Raw genomic sequence first — 19,662 nt, forward strand, 5'->3', positions numbered from 1 at the left:
GCCATGAAGGACACCACTTTATGCTCATGTTTACTTTCTTGCTAAAATTAGATGAGAAAAACATACACCAGGGTATCTAACTTACACTTCTGCATGTTGCAATAAAAATAGAACAAAGAAAATCTTCATTATTTTTAGCATTTAACTGGGATTTACTCTCTGGGTAAAGTAGGGTTAAGAAAGTAAAGTAAGTTTCTTATGGTCTGAGGCAGGGATTAATAGGCTCCACTGCAGAGTACCTGATTAGTTAAGTAGCTGACCAGTCAAATCTAGTTGCTGCAGGTTTAGCTTCAAAAGGTATAAATACAGAGGTCTGGGTGCAGCCTCCAAAACTGTAGAGATGTGAGTTTGGTGGTGAGGAGATGTGCCTTTTTTCTACTTTTTCACCCTCCAGTATTTGGGTTTTTGCTTTGGTGCAGTGGAAGGAGCTGGTTGCTGAGTACCTGGTAAGCTATTCTACTTCTAATAAATAGTTTGTAAAGTTAAGGTATGGCAGGGCAGCTCTGCCAAGTGGAATGTACAGCCTGTGGCATGTGGGAAGCCATGGACACACCATGTGTCCTTGACAAACACATCTGCAGGAAGTGTTGCTGGCTGTAGAAGCTTGAGCACTGGGTTTTGGAACTAGAGCAGCAGCTGGAGTCACTGTTGTGCCTCCACAAGGTGGAGGACTATGTGGATAGTACATCTGGGGAGATGGTCATACCACAGGTTAAGAGCATACAGGCAGATTGGGAATGGGTGACTGCCAGGCAGTCCAAGAGAACCAGGCAGGTAGTGCAGGAGTCCCCTGATATGATCTCACTTGCTAATTGGTTTTCCATTTTTGATACTGGTGAGGGTGATGGTTCCTCAGAGGAGTGCAGGCAGACCCCAGTTTGTGGTGTCACAGGTGGCTCAGCTGCACAGGAGGGGAGCAAGAGGAGTAGATGACCAGTAGTGATAGGGGATTCATTAGTTAGGGGAACAGAGGTGTTTCTGTGGCAGTAAATGTGACTGTTGTGTGTTGCCTCCCTGGTGCCAGGGTTAAAGATGTCATGGAGTGGCTGCAGAACATTCTTCTGGGGGAGGGTGAATAGCCAGAGGTCATGGCCCACATTGGTACCAATGGCATAAGTAAGAAGGGGGATGAGGTCTTGAAAGCAGATTTTAAGGAACTAGGAAGGAGATTAAAAAGCAGGACCTCAAAAGCTGTAGTCTCAAGATTACTCCCAGTCCTACATGCAAGTGAGAATAGGAGAATTGAGCGATTGAACACCTGGCTGGAGAACTGGTGTGGGAGGGAAGGCATCAAATTTCTGAGACATTGGGAACGGTTCTAGGGCAGTTGGGTCCTGTACAAGATGGATGGGTTGCATCTTAGCAGGACTGAGACGAATATCACCGCAGAGAGATTTGCTAGTGCTGTTAGGGAGGGTTTAAACTAAATTGTCAGGGGGAGAGATCAGATTGAGAGGGAGATCAGATTGGAGGGAAGCAAAACTGGTAACTTGTCAGGGGTGTGGGAACCAGGAGCAAATATTAGAGAGGAATACCAAGGTGCACAGAATACTGGGGGAAATAGATAGCATGAGAGTAGGGAATAGTATGTTATCAGGTGAGGTCAGAGTAAGGGAGAAAGTAATAAAGTCTGAATTAGGGTTAATGTGCATGTATGTGAATGCATGGAGTGTGGTTAATAAGACTGGTGAGGTGTAGGTGCAGATTGCCATGTGGAAATATAATGTTGTGGCTATAATAGAGACCTGGCTCAAAGAAGGATAAGACTGAGTGTTAAATATTCCTGGATACAAGGTGTTTAGGAAAGGGGGGAAAAAAGGGGAGGGGTGGCAGTATTGATTAAGGAGAGCATTGCAGTGCTGGTGAAAAAGGAGGGGTCAAGGACAGCTCCAATTTGGCTGGAGCTAAGGAACAAAAAAGGTGCGGTTACATTGCTCGGAGTTGTCAATAGGCTACCAGCTTGTGGGAAAGATGTGGAGGAACAAATTTGCAAGGAAATTAGAGGTGCAAAAATTATAGGGTAGTGAGAATGGGGGACTTTAATTATCCAAACATAGACTGGGATGATAGTAGTGTAAAGGGCAGTGAGGGGCAAGAGCTCTTAGAGTGTGTTCAGGAAAATTTTCTACAACAGTATGTTGCTAGTCCAATGAGAAAGGAGGCACTGCTAGACCTGGTTCTTGGGAATGAGGTGGGCCAAATGGATCAAATGTCCGTAGGAGAGCATTTAGAGGATAGTGATCATTGTATCATAAAGGTTAGGCTGACTATGGAAAAGGACAAAGAGCAATCCAGAGAAGGAATAATTAACTGGGGGAAGGCCAACTTCAGTGGGGTAAGAATGGAGCTGGGTGTATAAACTGGAGTCAAAAGCTGGCAGGAAAACTGGTAGATGAACAATGATGTAGATGAACCTTCACAGAAGAGATAGTTCGGGCACAGTCAAGGTACATTCACTCGAAGGGGAAAAGTAGAGTAAACAAATCCAAAGCTCCCTGGATGAAAAAGAGGTAGAGATTAAGATAAAGAAGAAAACGTGTGCTTATGACAGATGCCAGGTAGAAAATATTACTGAGAACCAGGCCAAATATGGAATATCCAGAGGGGAAGTGGAAAAGCAAATAAGAGAAGCAGAGAGAGTCTGAAAAGAGACTGACAGCTAGCCTTAAAGGAAATCCCAAAGTTTTCTACAGGCATATAAATAGTAAAAGGGTGGTAAAAGGAGGAGTGGGGTTGATTAGGGACTATAAAGGGGATTTACACATGGAGGCAGAGGGCATAGCTGAGGTATTAAATTAATACTTTGCATCTGTCTTTACCGAGGAAGAAGATGCAACCCAGGTGATGTTGAAAGGGGAGGTAAGTCAGACACTAGAGGGCCTTAAAATTGATTAAGAGGAAGTATTAGATAGGCTGTCTGTATGTAAAGTGGATAAAGCACTGGGGCTGGATAAGATGCATCCAAGGATACTGAGGGAAATGAGGGTGGAAATTGCAGAGGCACTGACCATAATTTTTTAGTCTTCCTTAGACTCGGCGGTGCCAGAGGACTGGAGAATTGAAAACGTTACACCCTTGTTCAAAAAAGGGTGTAAAGATGAGCCCAGCAACTACAGGCCAGTCAGTTTAACTTCGGTGGTGGGAAAACTTCTAGAAAAAATAATTCAGGACAAAATCAATGGTCACATGGACAGATGCGAGTTAATTAAGGAAAGCCAGCATGGATGTCTTAAAGGAAAATCATGTTTAACTAACCTGCTGGAGTTTTTGAGGGGGTGACCGAGGGTTGATGAGGGCAATGCAGTTGATGTGATGTACATGGACTTTCAAAAGGCATTTGATACAGTGCCACACAGCAGACTTGTGAGCAAACTTGTAGCTCATGGAATAAAAGGGATGGTAGCAACATGGATACAAAATTGGTTGAGTGACAGGAAACAAAGAGTATTGGTTAATGGATGTTTTTCGGGCTGGAGGAAGGTTTGTGGTGGAGTTCCCCAGGGATCAGTGTTGGGACCCTTGCTTTTCCTGATCTATATTAATGACCTAGACCCTGGTGCACAGGACACAATTTCAAAGTTTGCAGATGTTCTGAAGCATTGTGAACTGTGAGGAGGATAGTGTAGAACTTCAAAAGGACATGGACAAGTTGGTAGAATAGGCAGACAGGTGGCAGATGAAATTCAATGTGGATAAATGTGAAGTGATTCATTTTGGTTGGAAGAACATGGAGAGACAATATAGAATAAAGGATGCAATTCTAAAGGGGGTGCAGGAGCAGAGGGACCTGGGTGTATATGTGCATAAGTCATTGAAGGTGGCAGGACAGGTTGAGAGCAGTTCATAAAGCATACAGTATCCTGGGCTTTATTAATAGGGGCATAGAGTACTAGAGCAAGGAAGTTATGTTGAACTTGTATAAGACACTGGTTCAGCCTCAGCTGGAGTATTGCATCCAATTCTGGATGCCACACTTTATGAAAGACCTGAGGGCATTGGAGAGGGTACAAAAAAGATTCACGAGAATGGTTCCAGGGATGAGGAATTTCAGTTATGAAGATAGATTGGAGAAGTTGGGAGCAAAATACTGCGGATGCTGGAAATCTCAAATAAAAAGAAGAAATGCTGGAAATACTCAGCAGGTCTGGCAGCATCTGTGGAGGGAGAAGCAGAGTTAATGTTTCGGGTCAGTGCTTCTCTCTCCACAGATGCTGCCAGACCTGCTGAGTATTTCCAGCATTTCTTCTTTTTATTATTATTGGAGAAGTTAGGACTGTTTTCCTTGGAGAAGAGAAGGCTGAGAAGTGATTTGTTGGAGGTATTCAAAATCATGAGGGGTCTGGACAGTGTAGATAGAGAGAAACTGTTCCCACTCATGAAAGGGTCAAGAACAAGAGGGCACAGATTTAAGGTAGTTGGTAAAAGAAGCAAAAGTGACATGAGGAAAAACTTTTTCCCACATCCAGCAAAAGTGGTGTCATTAAACATTGAAGAATTCTCAGACAGCAAACCAAGAAGTAACAAATAGGTTTTATCATTCACTTTTTTTATAAATTTTACAGAAAGCAACATAAAGATTGGGACATACGCACAGGATTAAGGTAGAAACTGAAATGTGAAACAAACATTTATAAAAAATAATTTCATTATTTTGAAAACCCCTGGAATTTTAATCATAATGGAGAAATTTGGCATTCCACTAATATTGTTACAACTGAGGTAGGAGGAGTGCACGGTCTTTTCTGGTTCCACTTCACTTCTCCACAAGTCACAACATATATTTTAAATGTTTACCCAGTTACCGATACGGTCAATGATATAGAAAAAAGAACAAAGAAAATTACAGCACAGGAACAGGCCCTTCGGCCCTCCAAGCCTGCGCCGATCCAGACCCTCTATCTAAACATGTCTCCTATTTTCTAAGGGTCTGTATCTCTTTGCTTCCTGCCCATTCATGTATCTGTCTAGATACATCTTAGAAGATGCTATCGTGCCTGTGTCTACCACCTCCGCTGGCAACGCGTTCCAGGCACCCACCACCCTCTGCGTAAAGAACTTTCCACGCATATCCCCCCTAAACTTTTCCCCTCTCTCTTTGAACTCATGACCCCTAGTAATTGAATCCCCCACTCTGGGGGGGGGGGGGGGGAGGGGAAAAGCTTCTTGCTATCCACCCTGTCTAGACCTCATGATTTTGTACACCTCAATCAGGTCCCCCTCAACCTCTGTCTTTCTAATGAAAATAATCCTAATCTACTCAACCTCTCTTCATAGCTAGCGCCCTCCATACCAGGCAACATCCTGGTGAACCTCTTCTGCACCCTCTCCAAAGCATCTACATCCTTTTGGTAATGTGGCGACCAGAACTGCACGCAGTATTCCAAATGTGGCCGAACCAAAGTCTTATACAACTGTAACATGACCTGCCAACTCTTGTACTCAATACCCCGTCCGATGAAGCTAAGCATGCCGTATGCCTTCTTGACCACTCTATGGACCTGCGTTGCCACCTTCAGGGAACAATGGACCTGAACACCCAAATCTCTCTGTACATCAATTTTCCCCAGGACTTTTCCATTTATTGTATAGTTCACTCTTGAATTGGATCTTCCAAAATGCATCACCTTGCATTGAACTCCATCTGCCATTTCTCTGTCCAACTCTCCAATCTATCTATATTCTGCTGTATTCTCTGACAGTCCCCTTCACTATCTGCTACTCCACCAATCTTGGTGTCGTCTGCAAACTTGCTAATCAGACCACCTATACTTTCCTCCAAATCATTTATGTATATCACAAACAACAGTGGTCCCAGCACGGATCCCTGTGGAACACCACTGGTCACACGTCTCCATTTTGAGAAACTCCCTTCCACTGCTACTCTCTGTCTCCTGTTGCCCAGCCAGTTCTTTATCCATCTAGCTAGTACACCCTGGACCCCATGCGACTTCACTTTCTCCATCAACCTACCATGGGGAACCTTATCAAACGCCTTACTGAAGTCCATGTATATGACATCTACAGCCCTTCCCTCATCAATCAACTTTGTCACTTCCTCAAAGAATTCTATTAAGTTGGTAAAACATTACCTTCACTGCACCAAACCATGTTGCCTATCACTGATAAGCCCATTTTCTTCCAAATGGGAATAGATCCTATCCCTCAGTATCTTCTCCAGCAGCTTCCCTACCACTGACATCAGGCTCACTGGTCTATAATTACCTGGCTTATCCCTGCTACCCTTCTTAAACAAGGGGACAACATTAGCAATTCTCCAGTCCTCCGGGACCTCACCCGTGTTTAAGGATGCTGCAAAGATATCTGTTAAGGCCCCAGCTATTTCCTCTCTCGCTTCCCTTAGTAACCTGGGATAGATCCCATCTGGACCTGGGGACTTGTCCACCTTAGTGCCTTTTAGAATACCCAACACTTCCTCCCTCCTTATGCTGACTTGACCTAGAGTAATCAAACATCTATCCCTAACCTCAACATCTGTCATGTCCCTCTCCTCTGAATACCGATGCAAAGTACTCGTTTAGAATCTCACCCATTTTCTCTGACTCCACGCATAATTTTCATCCTTTGTCCTTGAGTGGGCCAATCCTTTCTCTAGTTACCCTCTTGCTCCTTATATATGAATAAAAGGCTTTGGGATTTTCCTTAACCCTGTTTGCTAAAGATATTTCATGACCCCTTTTAGCCCTCTTAATTCCTCGTTTCAGATTGGTCCTACATTACCGATATTCTTCCAAAGCTTCGTCTTTCTTCAGCTGCCTTGACCTTATGTTTGCTTCCTTTTTCCTCTTAGCTAGTTTCACAATTTCACCTGTCATCCATGGTTCCCTAATCTTGCCATTTCTATCCCTCATTTTCACAGGAACATGTCTCTCCTGCACGCTAATCAACCTCTCTTTAAAAGCCTCCCACATATCAAATGTGGATTTATCTTCAAACAGCTGCTCCCAATCTACATTCCCCAGCTCCTGCCGAATTTTGGTATTAGTTTAGAGATACAGCACTGAAACAGGCCCTTCGGCCCACCGAGTCTGTGCCGACCATCAACCACCCATTTATACTAATCCTACACTAATCCCATATTCCTACCAAACATCCCCACCTGTCCCTATATTTCCCTACCACCTACCTATGCTAGTGGCAATTTATAATGGCCAATTTACCTACCAACCTGCAAGTCTTTTGGCTTGTGGGAGGAAACCAGAGCACCCAGAGAAAACCCACACAGACACAGGGAGAACTTGCAAACTCCACACAGGCAGTACCCAGAATTGAACCTGGGTCGCTGGAGCTGTGAGGCTGCGGTGCTAACCACTGCGCCACTGGCCTTCCCCCAATTTAGCACTCTTTCTTTAGGACCACTCTCGTCTTTGTCCATGAGTATTCTAAAACTTACGGAATTGTGATCACTATTCCCAAAGTAGTCCCCTACTGAAACTTCAACCACCTGGCCAGGCTCATTCCCCAACACCAGGTCCAGTATGGCCCCTTCCCGAGTTGGACTATTTACATACTGCTCTAGAAAACCCTCCTGGATGCTCCTTACAAATTCTGCTCCATCTAGACCTCTAACACGGTGATGATGGCGAACACTGACAGTTTTGCCGGAATTACAACCGCAAAATCCGGGCCAATGTCAGAGGACCCCTGGGGTGCAATTACTCCAATATGCTTGCCCCCATCAGAGGGCTAAATAGTATTCAATTAACAGTATGCAAGTACTATACATGTCAGATGTCAGCTCATTTTTATAAGAGGGCCAGTTTCACTTGGGTTACCATTTATTCTTTGTGGTGTTCCAGGTCAGGACTCTGAACTGAAAACTCCTGCGCTCCCTAGGTACACCGCTCCGTCCTAAAACGCTAGTATCTTGCCATTCATTTGCGGCAGAGGCAGTTAGAACACTGAATTCTAGCGGATGATGCCATCCTGCGAGCCAAAACTCCTTTTCATACATCAAGTTTCCAATGGACAGACAAAACTACTGTCTCCCCATGTACCTGCAGTTCGGGGTGGAGATCTGGCATTAGCAGTGCTGAGCTCATCCCGCTTGCCTGGTAACTTATTCCATAAGTTGTTTGGGGTAAGTAAATTCCATCTGACTACTTTTTTATCCAGATTTCCTAATTTTTATCTGTGTACTTGAAATTTTCCCCAGAGTGAACAATACTGTTTAGATCAATATTCTTCATTTCTTTCATATCCTTGAAAAATTAGATCACCTTTTCCAACTGTCAGCACATGTCTGGTATCCGTATCATTACAACTGCATAGGTGGAGGTCTTTCACAATTTCCCCAGTACTATCATCAATATAATAATGTTGCTGGTACAGATATTATACAACTACTGTTGATTACTAGTTACCCAAATAATGATATAGATTCAGATCTGGTAGCATTATACCAATACTGGCACTGATACTGATACTAGTACCTGTGTGGTAACATGATCCCTAGTATTGACACGTGCAGATCTGGCAGAGTTAGCTGTAATACTGGCACCATGGCAGGTTTGCAATTTAAACTGAACATTTCTTAACTAATTTTTTCAACAATGTTTTAAGATGTATAAAATTTTTTTGATGGCATTTGGTGCCAGGCTGTTGTTGGCTTGCTATCAGAAACTTGTAAAGGAAAGATCTGTCAGTCATTATGAAAACATCAAGGTCAGTACCGCTTAATCTCCAGTGTCAGATGCATAGGAGTAACTGTTTAATTTCCTTACCAAGCACAGGAAATTAAAAATAATGTCAGCTTTGTCAACAGCTGCAGCAAAGATTTCATTTTTTTTTTATACAACACAAACTATGCAAGGAATTTGAGAAAAATCTTGCGCATTAGCAATTCGTTTATTCACCTGCGTACAAACAAAAACAGGACATTTATAGTGACGCAACTATTATTTCTACATCCTAGTTTTACAGCTGCAAAATGAAAATCACTTCCTTCATGCTCGTGAGACACATAATGGAGAAGATGAGTAGAATTTGCTGGATAAATGCAGTTAAAGAGGAAAGCAAGTTGTAACTTATTGATGACTGTCAGATTCCTTAGGCATGTGAGCTGGCTAGTTTCAATGGCACATTCCGATTGGTGGTTGCCATGAGAACCTTTCATTCGGCAATAACCTGATATCAAAGTGCATTCCAGGCAGTTCCACTGTCAGACAGTTGAGTTTAAGAATACATAGAGTAATTGAGAAATCATTTTAAAAATTGATGCTTCAGATAAAATAGGAAGAAGAATTTGTTCTTCACACATGAGGTGGACTTCTGAGTAGAGGACTGACGGCAAAGCAATCTTTGAATCATTTAAAGGACAGTTGAATGCTGAAATGGGAGGACTAAGTTTTTTTTTTATTGGCAAGATGTGTTGAGAAGAACCAAGCAGCCTTCTTCATTTGCATGAATTTTAGGAAACTAAAGTAGAATGATTTCAATTGTCAGATTGGAGTCAGAAGAACGGGGATTGATTGGAATGGGGATTATACAACACTCAACCTCTTTGCATTCAATCTCACTTTACACTTGTGCAACAATCAAGGCAGGACAAAGAGGCCTATAATTTCCTGTTGTGTCATTTCGACCTTTTTTGAACAGGGTTGTAATAATGGCTTTCCTCCAGTCTTTTGGCACAATTCATATTCCCAAAATGTTTTGAAAAATTATAGTTAGTGTCTTTGTTATCTCCTTAACTACTTTCAGTATTTCCAGGGAATATACCCTCTATTATTAATCCAGTGTCTTTTTGGTTATTTGTTTCTAGTAGTAGGTTTTCCATATTTTCCACTTTAAACTTCACCATAAAATCAGACATAAGATGCTTATTAGGGGGGGGCTGGCCAGGAGAGAACAGGAATAGTCAAGTCTTGAGGTAACAAAGCCATGGATGAGGGTTTCAGCAGCAGATTATTTTTTATTTGTTCATGGGATGTGGGCATTGCAGGCTAGGACAGCATTTATTGCCCATCCCTAACTGCCGTTGAGAAGGTGGTGAGCCACCTTCTTGAACAGCTGCAGTCCATGTGGGGTACGTATGCCCACAGTGCTGTTAGGAAGGGAGTTCCAGGATTTTGATCCAGCGACAGTGAAGGAACAGTGATGTTCCAATGGTGTGTGTCTTGGAGGGGAACTTGATAGTGGTGGTGTTCCCATGCATCTGCTACCCTTGTCCTCCTTAGGTGGTAGAGGTTGCATGTTTGGAAGGTGCTGTTTAAGGAGCCTTGGTGCATTGCTGCAGTGCATCTTGTAGATGGTAGTCACTGCCGCTACTGTGCGTCAGTGGTAGAGGGAGAGAATGTTTGCAGATGGGGTGCCAATCAAGCGGGCTGCTTTGTCCTGGATGGTGTCGAGTTTCTTGAGTGTTGTTGGATCTGCACCCATCCAGGCAAGTGGAGAGTATTCCATCACACTCTTGACTTGTCCTTTGTAGATGGTGGACAGGCTTTGGGGAATCAGGAGGTGAGTTAATCACCACAGGATTCCTAGCCTCTGACCTGCTGTTGTAGGCATGGTATTTATGTGGCTACTCCAGTTCAATTTCTGGTCAATGGTAACCCCCAGGATGTTGATTGTTGGAGTTCAGCAATCATCATGCTGTTGAAAGGGAGATGGTTAGATTCTATCTTGTTGAATATAGTCACTGCCTGGCACTTGTGTGGCGTGAATGTTACTTGCCACTTATCGGTACAAGCCTGGATGTTGTCCAGATCTTGCTGCATTTCTGCACGGACTGCTTCAGTATCTGAGGAGTCACAAATAGTGCTGAACATTGTGCAATCATCAGCGAACATCCCCACTTCTGATCTTATGATTGAAGGAAGATCATTGATGAAGTAGTTGAAGACCATGACCTTGAGGAACTCCTGCAGTGATATCCTGGAGCTGAGATGATTGACCACCAACAACCACAACCATCTTCCTTTGTGCTAAGTATGTCTGCAACCAGCAGAGTTGTCCCCCGATGCCCATTGACTCCAGTTTTGCTCCTTGATAGCATACTTGGTCAAATGCTGCCTTGAGTCAAGGGCAGTCACACTCACCTCACCTCTTGAGTTCAGCTCTTTTGTCCATGTTTGAACCAAGGCTGTAATGAGGTCAGTAGCTGAGTGGCCCTGGTGGAATCCAAACTGAGCGTCACTGAGCCGATTATTGCTAAGCATGTGCTGCTTGATAGCACTGTTGATGATCCCTTCCGTCACTTTACTGATCGAGTGTAGGCTGATGGAGCTGTGATTGGCTGGGTTGGATTTGTCCTGTTTTTTGTGTACAGGACATACCTGGGCAATTTCCACATTGCTGGGTAGATGCCAGTTTTGTAGCTGTACTGGAATAGCTTGGCTAGGGGCATGACAAGTTATAGAGCACAGGTCTTCAGTACTATTTCTGGAATGTTGTCAGGGCCCATAGGCTTTGCAGTATCCAGTGCCTTCAGTCATTTCTTTATCATGTGGAGTGAATCGAATTGGCTGAAGACTGGCATCAATGATGCTGGGAACTTCAGGGGGAGGCTGAGATGGATCATCCACTTGGCACTTTTGGCTGAAGGTTGTTGCAAATGCTTCAGCCTTATCTTTCGCACTGATGTGCTGGGCTCCCCCATTATTGAGGATGGGGATATTTGTGGAGCCACCTCCTCCATTTAGTTGTTTAATTGTCCACCACTATTCATGGCTGGATGTGACAGGACTTGGTTGTGGGATCGCTTAGCTCTGTCTATTGCATGCTGCTTACGCTTTTGGCACACAAGTAGTCCTGGGTTATAGCTTCACCAGTCTGGCACCTCATTTTGAGTTATGCCTGGTGCTGCTCCTGGCATGCCCTCCTGCACACTTCATTGAACCAGAGTTGATCCCCCAGCTTGTTGGTAATGGTGGTAATAGTGGGGGATATGCTGGGCCATGAGGTTACAGATTGTGGTTGAGTACAGTTCTGCTGCTGATGGCCCACAGCACCTCCATGGATGCCCAGTTTTGAGTTGCTAGATCTGTTCAAAATCTATTCCATTTAGCACGGTGGTAGTCCCACACAACACGATGGATGGTATCCTCAATGTGAAGATGGAACTTCGTCTCAACAAGGACTGTACGGTGGTCACTTCGACCAATGCTGTCATGGACAGATGCATCTACGACAGGCAGATTTAAGAGGACTAGGTCAAGTATGTTTTTCTCTCGTTGGTTCTCTCCACCTGCTGCAGACCCAGTCTAGCAGCTCTGTCCTTTCGGGCTCGGTCAGATGAGCTGAGGCTGTGACCGAGACAGGTGATGATATGGAGGTGGAAGTAGGTGGTCTTGGTGATGGACTGGATTCATGGTCAGAAGCTGATCTCTGGGTCAAATATGACACTAAGCTTGCAAAGAGCCTGGTTCAGCTTCAAACAGTTACCAGGGTGAGGGATGGAGTTGGTGGCTAGGGAATAGAGCTTGTGGCAGGAGCCGAAGACAATGGCTTTGATCTTCCCAATATTTAGGAAGACAAATCTGAAGCATTACTTCAAGTTAAAGTACGGCAGTAGGACAAATACATCCAGATCAAAACTGGGCAAACTCTACTTTAAAGCTGATGTCAGGAAGGGCATCATATAAATTCATTGGGCTGAAATTTTCGGCAAAGTCAATTGGCAGAAGAGGTGTCCAGTAAGGCATCAGTGGCACGTGAGATCACTCAGCTGGAAGTGCTGGTGCTATATTTAAAGGGCCACCAGCATTCTTTTAAATTGGTTTAGCCATAAAGAAGCCTGAGTGGAAGGCCTGTGAAAGAATGGCAGAGGTAAGATCCCAGGTGGCATCATCATTTGGCGATGGTTCTCCTCCAGGTTGCTCGGGCAAGGTGGGAGGTCCTCTTCCCCCAGGACAGGAGGAGGAGACCTGCTCGCAAAGGAGGTCAGCAAACTTCAGATTGTCCCTAGAACCTGGCTGCAGTATCGCAAGCAAGTAAATTACTTCATGCAATCTACCAAGGGGTGTACCATACATTGCTTTCTTCAGGGGACTGGCAGGTGGATGTGCATGAGGCTGAGCTTGCTCGAAAAAGAATGCCAACCCTGTCACTGGCAATGGGGCAGGCAGCATTTCGGTGAATGGCCCCAGTCCATCAGAATTGACTCCTGCATTGCCGCTTCTGAGTGGCTGCATGCAGGACGCATTTCAGTGGCACTATCATGGACAGTCAGGCAGCCACCAGCACAGGCATTGACTGTCTTTGTTGGGTGATTAACAATGCTCATGTATGTGTTTGCAGGAGAAGACTGCCCACAATGCAAAGGAAAGGGTAAAGACTAGCAGTGGCCCCCCCATTCCCCTCAATCCTGACCCCCATGGAGGAGGAGGCACTAGAAGGTGGAGGATAGCTTGAGGGCTGTTCCATCACAGATAGTGAGACAGGAGTGGAGATATGAGAGTGAGCTTCCACATGGATGGGCACAGGATATCCTCTGGTGAATGAGGCAAAGTGCTTATGTGTCCACCACAGGTCACATGGAACTTCACACTAGGAATAGTCTGAACGGAGTGATGGAATGTGCATCACCCTCCAATTAATCTCTCTCATGCAGGTCAAAGGCAAGAGCAGACAGCTCCTGAGAACAGGGGGCAGCCGCTCACCTCTGACGAGGAGGTGGATGTCTCAGTGGATGCACCGTCGCATTGTTCCCCCACACCCTTCAATAGTGCATATACTCTCATGTCAGTGTGTCAGTGCGTATCTGTTTGTGAGTAGATCTGGGACCACAATCTGGTGAGCACACCATAGATGTGCTCAAGCGTGTGATGGAGGCTGTGACCACAGAGGCCACTGATACTTGGAGGAGTGTGAGAGGGCCCAGTGATGCTGAGCCACAGGCTAATAACATGCCTCTGGAGTCATCTGCAAGGTGGTAGATGCTGGAACTGCAGTGTGAAAACATCTGTCTGAGCTTCCCCAGGCTATGTGCACCCTGGTACGGATGATGGACGGGTCCATCCAGGCCATGAGTGCTATATTGTGTCTGGCATGTGCGTGTTTGGTTTCCTCTATTGAGAAATTAGCGTCCCTCATGGAGAGCCATATCCAGTAAACCACTCAGTAGATGCCGGAGCTGTGTGTGAACATGCATGGCATTGCTAACTCCATGAGCTTTGTGCAGCAAAGGCTGAGCAAGAGGTGGGGTGAGGGGTGAGGCCCACTGCCAGATCCTTTCACTTCTCAGGTGAGGTACAGGTGTGCTGTGAAAGGGCAAAGGAGCAGCTGGCCGATGCATCGGGGAGCTCCTCTCAGCTCACTCCTAGAATGGATTGTTGCCCTTGGCTCCTCTGAGAATGACACAAGTGCCTCACTTAGCTGCAACAACAGAGGAGGCCTCTGCACCTGTGCAGGCGGCCCTCAATATGCTGGGGCCATCCAGGCTTCAGGCAGCCATAGGATGATTATCAAGGCCATCCTAAGCCATGGGGCAGCAAGGTCAGCAGCCTGCCTCCACCTCAGCTGATGGCACAGGGGGAGCACCACGTAGGAGCACACGTAAGAGATTTAAGAAGAGCACCTAGCTGCATTCTGGGTTACATAGAACATAGAACATACAGCACAGAACAGGCCCTTCGGCCCACAATGTTGTGCCGATCCTTTGTCCTCTGTCAAGGACAATTTAATCTATACCCCATCATTCTCCTTTATCCATATACCTATCCAAAAGCCTTTTGAAAGTCCCTAAAGTTTCTGACTCAACAACTTCCCCGGGCAAGGCATTCCATGCCTCGACCACTCTCTGGGTAAAGAACCTTCCCCTGACATCCCCCTTATATCTCCCACCCTTCACCTTAAATTTATGACCCCTTGTAACGCTTTGCTCCACCCGGGGAAAAAGTTTCTGTTAATGTTTATTTGAAGCATGTAACCTTGCAATTTTTTTTGTCTGCCAATAAATGTATGTTGTGGCAAAGCATGAGGTCTCCTAACATTTCTTATGGGCCGCTGGGAATTCAGGAGTAACCTGGAATCATCAAAGGGTTTGATGGAAGGGATGAGGTCCAGGCACTCCCCATTACTGCATTCAGGTGACTCACCAGATCAGAGAAGGAGGCAGCAATAGGGCTGAAGAGTGCTGAAGCTTTTTTGAATTGCCTGGATCTGTCACTAAGGATCATGTGAACTGTGCCTATGTTAACACATCCCGAGCCTGCCTGCTCTTATCTCAAGGCGCCTTGCCTGTGGTCTTGGGGTTCTTCAATATCCGGCGCTTGGTCATCTTTCTCCATCTCCTCATTATTGGAGGAAGTGTCGTACTGCATGATATCCTTACAGTACAATTGTGTTCTCCTATAACACCAGGTTGTGCAGAGCACAACACACCACAACGAAAAACCAGAGTCTTGCTGGAGCACACTGAAGGGATTGATCTCAGCATCTGAACCGCATCTTTGGAAGTCCCATGGCCTGCTCGATGGCTGCTTGAGTTGTGCTGTGGTAGGTGTTGTACTTCTTCTCTATCAGTGCTGGGATTCCTCATAGGTGTCCGTAGCCATGTCTACAATGGGTAACCCTTGTCACCCAGTATCCAACCTTGAAGGTGCACGGGGGTCTGAAAAGGTCTGGTATTTGAGACTGCCTTAGCACGTAGGTGTCGTGGCTGCTTCCCAGGAACAGTACACACACCTGCAGGAAGCGTTTGTAGTGGTCACAGATCAGGTGCACACTGAGCAAGTGGAAGCCCTTCCTGTTGATGAAGGCCTGGTCTTGGGAGCCTTGATGGCCACATGCATGCAGTTGATTACACCCTGCACCTGGGGGAATCCAGCAATGGCCCCTACAGCCCCCTCATGCTGGCTGTCTGCATCAGTATGAACGTGCATGTACTGGCACTCTTGAAGGTTGTATTGGTGATCATCTTTGATACAGCGATGAGCCACAGACTGGGAGATCCCACATATATCTCCAGTGGAGCACTGGAATGATCCTGAGGTGTAGAAATTCAGTGCAGTGGTGACCTTCACCACAGTATTGGGTGGCTGCCACTTCTCATTGGACTCAGCTTGTCACCTTCCTGGAGAGGCAAAGTCTTCAGTGATATTAAAATGAAAGCAAAATACTACGGATGCTGGAAATCTGAAATAATAAGAAATGCTGGAAATACTCAGGTCTGGCAGCATCTGTGGAAAGAGAAGCAGAGTTAACGTTTTGGGTCAGTGATCCTTCTTTGGAACTGGCAAATATTATAAATGTCAAAGGTTATAAGCAAGTGAGGCGGGGGTGGGGCAAGAGATAACAAAGGATAAGGGGTAGATTGGACAATGCCACATAGCTGACCAAAAGGTCATGGAGCAAAGGCAAACAATATGTTAATGGTGTGTTGAAAGACAAAGCATTTGTACAGATAGGGTGTTAACGGACTGAAGATTGAACAACAGCAAGTACAAACATGAAGAAAAAACCAGTGGCTAAGCAAACTGAACAAACTGAAATGAAATAAACATTAAAAAAAAATGTAAATATGAAAAAACTAAAAATAAAAGTAAAATGGGGGGCCAGTCATGCTCTGAAATTATTGAACTCAATGTTCAGTCCAGCAGGCTGTAGTGTGCCTAATCGGTAAATGAGATGCTGTTCCTCAAGCTTGCGTTGATGTTCACTGGAACACTGCAGCAAGCCCAGGACAGAGATGGGAGCATGAGAGCAGGGGCGGGGGAAGTGTTGAAATGGCAAGCAACCGGAAGCTCAGGCTCCTGCTTGCGGACTGAGCGGAGGTGTTCCGCAAAGCGGTCACCCAGTCTGCGTTTGGTCTCCCCAATGTAGAGGAGACCACATTGTGAGCAGCGAATACAGTATACTACATTGAAAGGAGTGTTTGGGACCTGGGCTAGTGAGGAGAGAGGAGGTAAATGGGCAGGTATTACACCTCTTGCGATTGCAGGGGAAGGTGCCATGGGACGGGGAAATGTGGTGGGGGTAATGGAGGAGTGGACCAGGGTGTCATGGAGGGAATGATCCCTTCGGAATGCTGACAGGGGAAGGGAGGGGAAGATGCGTTGGGTAGTGGCATCACGCTGGAGGTGGTGGAAATGGCGGAGGATTATCCTTTGGATATGGAGGCTGATGGGGTGGAAAATGAGAACAAGCGGAACCCTATCACAGTTCTGGGAGGAAGGGGTGAGGGTAGAGGTGCGGGAAATGGGCCAGACACGGTTCAGGGCCCTGTCAACAACTGGGGGGAAATCCTCGGTTGCGGAAAAAGGAGGTCATATCAGAAGCACCGTTATGGAAAGTAGCATCATCAGAGCAGATGCGTTGGAGACGGAGAAAGTGGGAGAATGGAATGGAGTCCTTACAGGAGGTAGGGTGTGAAAAAGCGTAGTCAAGGTAGCTGTGGGAGTCGGTGGGCTTATAATGGATATTAGTAGACAACCTATCCCCAGAGATGGAGACAGAGAAGTCGAGGAAGGGAAGTGTCAGTGATGGACCATGTAAAGGTGAGAAGGGTGGAAATTGGAAGCAAAGTTGACAAAGTTTTCCAGTTCAGGGCGGGAGCAGGAAACTGCACATAAACAGTCATCAATGTACTGTGAAAAGAGTTGGGGGAGGGGGCCTGAGTAGGACTGGAACAAAGAATGCTCGACATATCCCACAAAAAGACAGGCATAACTAGGACCCATGCGGGTACCCATAGCAACATCTTTTACTTGAAGGAAGTGAGTGGAGTTGAAGGATAAGTTGTTCAATGTGCGAACAAGTTCAGCTAGGCGGAGGAGGGTGGTGGTGGATGGGGACTGGTTGGGCCTCTGTTCAAGAAAGAAGCAGAGAGCCCTCAAACCATCCTGGTGGGGGACGGAGGTGTAGAGAGATTAGATGCCCATAGTGAAGAGGAGGCGGTTGGGACCAGGAAACTGGAAATTGTCAAAATGACGTAGGGCGTCAGAAGAGTCACGGATGTAGGTGGGAAGAGAGTGGGCCAGCGGAGAAAAGATAGTCAAGATAGGAAGAAATAAGTTCAGTGGGGCAGGAGCAGGCTGACACAATGGGTCTGCCGGGACAGTCCCGTTTGTGGATTTTGGGAAGGAGGTAGAAGCGGGCTGTCCGGGGTTGCGGGACTATGAGGTTGAAAGCTGTAGAGGGAAGATCTCCAGAGGAGATGAGGTCAGTGATAGTCCTTTGGACAGTGGCTTGATGTTCGGTGGTGGGGTTATGGTCCAGAGGGAGGTAGGAAGAAGTGTCTGAGTTGGCGTTGAGCTTCTGCAATGTAGAGGTCGGTACGCCATACAACAACAGCACCACCCTTGTCTGCAGTTTGATGACCATGTCGGGGTTAGACCTGGGAGAACGGAGTGCCTCAGTTCCCTCCCAGAACTGTGACAGGGTTCCCCTTGTCCTCACTTTCCACCCCATCAGCCTTCATATCCTCCGCCACCTCCAGTGTGATGCCACTACCAAACGCATCTTCCCCTCCCTTCCCCTGTCAGCATTCCGAAGGGATCATTCCCTCCGCGAGACCCTGGTCCGCTCCTCCATTACCCCCACCACATTTTCCCCGTCACATGGCACCTTCCCCTGCAATCGCAAGAGGTGTAATACCTGCCCATTTACCTCCTCTCTCCTCACTATCCCAGGCCCCAAACACTCTTTTCAGGTGAAGCAGCAATTTACTTGTACTTCTTTCAATGTAGTATACTGTATTCGCTGCTCACAATGTGGTCTCCTCTACATTGGGGAGACCAAACGCAGACTGGGTGACCGCTTTGCGGAACACCTCCGCTCAGTCAGCAAGCAGGAACCTGAGCTTCCGGTTGCTTGCCATTTCAACACTTGCCACCCCCCTGCTCTCATGCCCATATCTCTATCCTGGGCTTGCTGCAGTGTTCCAGTGAACATCAACGCAAGCTTGAGGAACAGCATCTCATTTACCGATTAGGCACACTACAGCCTGCTGGACTGAACATTGAGTTCAATAATTTCAGAGCATGACTGGCCCCCCATTTTACTTTTATTTTTAGTTTTTTCATATTTACATTTTTTACAATTTTTTTTAATGCTTATTTCATTTCATCTTAGTTTGTTCAGTTTGCTTACCCACTGTTTTTTTTTTCATGTTTGTACTTGCTGTTGTTCAATCTTCAGTCCGTTAACACCCTATCTGTACAAATGCTTTGTCTTTCAACACACCATTAACATATTGTTTGCCTTTGCTCCATGACCTTTTGGTCAGCTATGTGGCATTGTCCAATCTACCCCTTATCCTTTGTTATCTCTTGCCCCACCCCTGCCTCACTTGCTTATAACCTTTGACATTTATAATATTTGTCAGTTCTGAAGAAGGGTCACCTGACCCAAAATGTTACCTCTGCTTCTCTTTCCACAGATGCTGCCAGACCTGAGTATTTCCAGCATTTCTTGTTTTTCTTCAGTGACATTGATCATCCAACATTTGAAAGTAGCTGAGCTTCGGACGGTAGACCCTCTGTGGTGGGTAACCTCTTATTTGCACAGGAAGCTGGGTGTGTGTCCCTCCGTGCACCTCCGTTACCCCCCCCCCCCCCCCCACCACCCCCTGAGGCTGCTGCCCCTCTACTGTGGCTGTAGCTCTCTTCCTCTTTGCCCCCTCCTCACTGGAGAAACTGAAACCTGAGTGAATGAACCTACATGCCATCGGCTCAATCAGTCTCCAGGGGCTCTTACCACCCC

The 19,662-nt window shown here is 46.0% G+C and overlaps 1 long non-coding RNA gene across 1 annotated transcript in view; it reads left to right on the forward strand.

The window, feature by feature from the left end:
* The first annotated feature begins 351 nt into the window (after positions 1 to 351).
* Positions 352 to 19,662, forward strand: part of LOC137377888 (uncharacterized) — a 40,626-nt gene continuing 21,315 nt past the window's right edge. The window contains exon 1 of the long non-coding RNA XR_010976505.1: positions 352 to 446. This is a non-coding gene — a long non-coding RNA (uncharacterized lncRNA). The remainder of the gene's footprint in view (positions 447 to 19,662) is intronic.

Source organism: Heterodontus francisci, chromosome 15 (genome assembly GCF_036365525.1).
Source record: "Heterodontus francisci isolate sHetFra1 chromosome 15, sHetFra1.hap1, whole genome shotgun sequence".
Lineage (NCBI taxonomy): Eukaryota > Metazoa > Chordata > Chondrichthyes > Heterodontiformes > Heterodontidae > Heterodontus > Heterodontus francisci.